The sequence below is a fragment of the Saccostrea cucullata genome, unplaced genomic scaffold (genome assembly GCF_032062105.1).
Source record: "Saccostrea cucullata isolate Sc308-1 unplaced genomic scaffold, CSIRO_AGI_Scuc_v1 ctg12321, whole genome shotgun sequence".
Taxonomy (NCBI): domain Eukaryota; kingdom Metazoa; phylum Mollusca; class Bivalvia; order Ostreida; family Ostreidae; genus Saccostrea; species Saccostrea cuccullata.
This window is the reverse complement of record NW_026922623.1, coordinates 13,038-18,132: the sequence shown is the minus strand read 5'-3', so window position 1 is coordinate 18,132 and position 5,095 is coordinate 13,038. Positions and strand designations below refer to the sequence as shown.

The following is a 5,095-nucleotide window of genomic DNA, read 5'->3' as shown; positions in this document are numbered from 1 at the left end:
TATACACGTAGTATTACACACAAATAGGTATAAATATTGCCGATATATTTATGTAGAACACAAATGGTTAATTAAAATATAGCCTTCATTAATAATTAATTAGATATCTATTCCCCTCTCTCACTACTGTACGCATAGGCCTCGGAACCGGGGGGGGGGGGGGGGGGGGGGGTAGCCTCCCTAGATCCCTACTTATTTGCAAATTATATACATAATGTAGGCATTGGAATTTGCCTTTTCCTTTTGGCTTAGCCCCCCCCCACCCCCTTTCAATCAGCCCCCTTTCATTTTGCTTCCGACGCCTATGGTACACACACGTGTTAATATTTTTTTTTCTTTCTGCATACGAGGTCATGTTCTACGATCGCTTTCAATCAGACCGCTTACTGTTAATTAAGGGATATAAACTAAGTTATAAGTTTAAGGTACTAATTAGAAAGAATTGGGGTATACCCCTGTATTTGTTAAGGGGACAGCTATTTTATTTTGAGGGTGAGGGACTGGCAGATTTTAAAAATAAATACTTGCAGATCAGTGATCTCCCCCTCCCACGAATGAGAGTTTGTTTTTTTTTTTTTACATTTTAAAAAAAAAAAAATTTGCATGTAGTATTTTTAATGAAGAGGAAAATAAATAATCTGTCCTTCATCTTATTGATCGGAAATAAATATTAATCTGTCCTTCATTGACATGAAAATGAAAAAAAAAAATCTGACTGAAAAACTCGCCTGCCCCCCCCCCCCCCCCTCCCTCAGAACAAATGGTGGTCCCCTATCCTATTTTGAATCAATTAGGGGGATCTCTAGTCTCCTGTTTTTGGTAATATTATTGAAAGATAAATGAACACAATGCACATGCTGGAAATAAGATCTTGATGATCATTAGTACCCTCCACACAAAATAGTAAGAAAGTTAAGATTTTCATATCTTAATGGAGTTTTCATTATCTGTACATTAAATATATGAAAAAGTCAAATTATTATTCATCTAGAAAATTTATTTAATAAACATTTCTTTTCAAATCCAATGACAGACTGTAGGAATGCTGGGCAGGTGCAAATTATTTCCATCACCTCATGTTCTTGTGGATAAAATGAATTCTGAAAATAGGAGAAAATCAGGAAATACCTTATTGAAAGTAATTTGTGTTTTAAAATTGAAGTAAAAAATGCATGGAAACATTTAACATTGAATTTACATATTACATGTGTAATGTGAAGCGGTCACCCATCCAAAGGTTAAACAGGCTCGCCGTTGCTTAACTTGCGTGAAATAGAGGGAGACTTTACCGCATCACCAGAAAAGCTAGCTCACTGGCGAGGCAGTATAAGTTCCCTATATACTGTCCGCTACAGAAAATGTCTTTTGTGTAAAAATGATCTTGGTGATGAATTCCACTATATTTTATGTTGTGAAAAATTAAAAGTTGAAAATTGTATATCCCGAAATATTATTTTACAAGACCAAATATTATCAAATTTAATGAATTGTTTTCTTCCAAAAATGTTGGACTATTGAGTAAACTTTGTTCTTTTATTAAAATTATAAACGAGAGAGTCAAACCTCCAGGTTAACATCAATGTAAACAATTATTATAATATGGAAATACTTGATTATAAGCACACTTTGTATATATGTTATATGTTACGCTCATGCATGTATGTATATATGTTATATTGATATGTATTGATCTCTATGTTGTTAAATAACAACAAAAGAGATGTTAATAAACTAGTAAACTGCTACACATGTTTTCAATTCTTCTGTTAGTTTTATTATCAAAACTTTGTATGGTTTATAGCTTATATTGAGCATACCATTTTCCTTAAATGATGGATTAACTTGCTGCCTGAATGAATCCATTTGTCCAACATCTGGGAGTAGCTAGGCCTACAACACAATATATATGCAGTTATATGCTATGAGATTACTAAATATACATTGTAGGATAAAATGGCATTACATTTGACAAAACAAATTATGCTACATTGTATATTGTAGTGAATTTATGTTATTGATTTAAATGAAAAAAAAATGTGTTACAAAACTTCTCTTGGAAAGTGAAACCTCTGACATTTACATAGTTATTGATAGAATATTTTCTATAAAAAAAATTCTAAGTTTCTTCTTTACCAAAATGAACAAGATGTGTTTGTGAAACACTGATGCCCCCGTAAACATAGCAAAGATTAAGCTTTTCATAAATGCAAATTTAACTAAATAGTACCAAAAGTAGGGTATTCTCACTGGAAAACAATTGTGAAATTTAAAAGTAACGAAATGTTAAAGTTTTTTTTTTTAAATAAGTACAAAAATCTCCAAGGTCAAGGTCAAAAGGTCAATGTAATTAGTATCAAATGAAATGTCTTGCCACATAGAATACTTATGTTGAGCATGAAAGCCCTAGTCCTAACCATTCAGAAGTTATGGCCAACGTTCATTTTTTTTTTAAAAGTAGGTCAAACTCCAAGGTCAAGGTCATCGTTCTTGTCATTAAATGAAAGGTCTTGTCATAAGAATCAAATGTGTAAAGTATGAAAGCACTAGCCCTAACTCTTTAAAAGTTATGGTCAAGGTTTGCTTTTTTAAAGTAGGTCAATCTCAAAGGTCAAGGTCAGAGGGTCTAAGTTCTTGGTAACCAACGAAGGGTCTTCTCACAAGGATTACATATATGAAGTATGAAAGCCCTATTACTTACCGTTCAAAAGTTAGGTTAAAGGTTAAAGTTTTTTCACAAGTACGGAAATCTACAAGGTCAAGGTCAAAGGGTCAAGATTGTTGGTATCCAATGAAAGGTCTTTCAACAAACATTAAATATGTGAAGTATGAATGTCCTGGTATCTACTGTTCAAAAGATATGACCAAAGTAAAAGTTTAAAATTTTCATGTTAAAGTGGGTCAAACTCCAAGGTCAAGGTCAAAAGGTCAAATTTGATGGTACACCAACGAAGGGTCTTCTCACAAGGATTATATATATGAAGTATGAAAGTCCTATTACTTATCGTTCAAAAGTTATGGCCAAGGTTAAAGTTTTTTCTCAAGTACGGAAATCTACAAGGTCAAGGTCAAAGGGTCAAGGTTGTTGGTATCCAATGAAAGGTCTTTCAACAAACATTAGATATGTGAAGTTTAAATGTCCTGGTATCTACTTTTCAAAAGATATGGCCAAAGAAAAAGTTTAAAATTTTCATGTAAAAGTGGGTCAAACTCCAAGGTCAAGGTCAAAAGGTCAAATTTGGTGGTACCCTAAGAAAGGTCTTGTCACAAGGAATATACATATGAAATATGAAAGTCATAGCTCCACCAAATCAAAAGTTATGGACAAGGTTAATGTTTTTTGCGGACAAACAGACAAACAGAGAGACAGACAGACAGAGAGACAGACAGACAGACAGACAGACGGACACGACAAAAACTATATACCCCCGAAACTTCGTTACGGGGGCATAAAAAAAAACAATATGTAAAGCACATGCAAACTTTGAAAATGTGAAATGCTTTAGAAGTTTACATACCCTGTGGAGTAATGATGCATTTTTTATTTATTCACTCTTTAAGGTCAAGATCTAGTAAATAACTTTAGACAATTTTTTTGGTGCTAGATCCATTATGACGTCATAATCAATTTCAACTTTCTTTTTCCCGTACTTTACGGCATTAGCAGAATTATGTAGAAGATAGGGTATTTTCATGACATTCAATTTGAAATCGTGTGAAAATTAAACCGGATACCCATATTAAATTTGATATTAATTTAAAGAAGAGGCCATGAACATACTAATTGTCGTTTCCTGAGAGACTGTAGGCAATCTGGATACATTTCCTTTGTCAGATATGAAAAAAAACTCCCATATTCATGACTGGTTTTCTCAATTTTTCATTGAAAATGACAGTTTAAAATACAGTTTTTCATCTTATTTACCTACAAATTATGCCCCGAAACACCTTATTTGACCAAGCTTAAGTCGTAAAGCATAAATTAGGGAATTTATTTCTCAAGTTTGATAAATCTGTAGGCACCTTTCATTTACTAGATCTTGACCTTAAGCCTGAAACTCTGGACAGCTACAATGATAAAAGTATTATATAAATATTTTTAATGTACATGTAATCTAAACAAAAAATGATTTTTTTTTCATTAATTTAGAAATTGTAGAAAATTACAACCATAGATCTGAAGTTGGGCTTTTATGTTTTCCACACAATGTTACGGATATTTTTTTTAAAATTGTGTAGCATATTTGTATGTCAGAATACATCATTGTTTGTTTAGGCCTAGTCACTAGTGAATCATTGACTGAAACAATGAAAACATCTCATTCAATTTAGTTTAAATTTGTGTTACTGATGATCTCCGTTATTACACATATTGTCTCAAAGAAAATGAGCTAATTGACAGGAACTCAGTACATATTTAGTGCAATTAATTTTTAATAATTCTAAAAAGTGTGCAACTTAGTATTGGGGGGGGGGGGTTGTTACACACAAGGCAGTGCATATTTACAGTTTTTCACTGACTGTACTAATGCATTTTAATGAACATGAACACACTCGCTTTATTTTATGTTAACAAAAGCATGTCTACATATTGTAGATCTACACATGTACCTTCATATGGGTATACATACCTGGCCTGGAATTACAGTGCAGTGATTGATCTACGGAGCTAGAGCTGGTGCAAATCGTCTCAGTTTTCTGCTATTTTCCGAAATAATGTCCTTATATTCTTGTAAAATGGTGAAGCAATGCCTTGTCTCTTCTTTTATCCCTATTTTCTTTAAAGACTGTGTGGTTATTGCATTTAAATCCACTGCAAATCTCAGCTGATGTCGCCACCTTTTTAGATGTAAACAACATCCGTGTCACCGAGTGCAAGCGCTTGGCTGAAGCCGAATGCAGACAAACGACACATTAAAAAGAGAATTATTTTAAAGACATGCTATTCTATATACGAGAAAATCACAAATTATTTTCTATTTAAACATGAAGATATTGTTGTTTATTACAAAGTGTTGCCAATATCGGTAAATAGTTATTTTGAGCAATATTTCCTTATATGGATCAATCAGGGTGGAGCAACTGTCATGACGTCAGA

The 5,095-nt window shown here is 33.0% G+C and overlaps 2 long non-coding RNA genes across 2 annotated transcripts; one reads left to right on the top strand and one right to left on the bottom strand.

The window, feature by feature from the left end:
* Nucleotides 1-976: 976 nt before the first annotated feature.
* Nucleotides 977-1,969, bottom strand: LOC134262097 (uncharacterized). The gene is made up of 2 exons (XR_009990942.1): nt 1,818-1,969; nt 977-1,100 (listed from the first exon to the last, which is right to left on the bottom strand). It is a non-coding gene; the product is annotated as an uncharacterized LOC134262097 (long non-coding RNA).
* On the top strand, nt 1,759-4,604 carry LOC134262098 (uncharacterized). Its single transcript, XR_009990943.1, has 3 exons — nt 1,759-1,880; nt 3,504-3,558; nt 4,049-4,604. It is a non-coding gene; the product is annotated as an uncharacterized LOC134262098 (long non-coding RNA).
* Nucleotides 4,605-5,095: the final 491 nt, after the last annotated feature.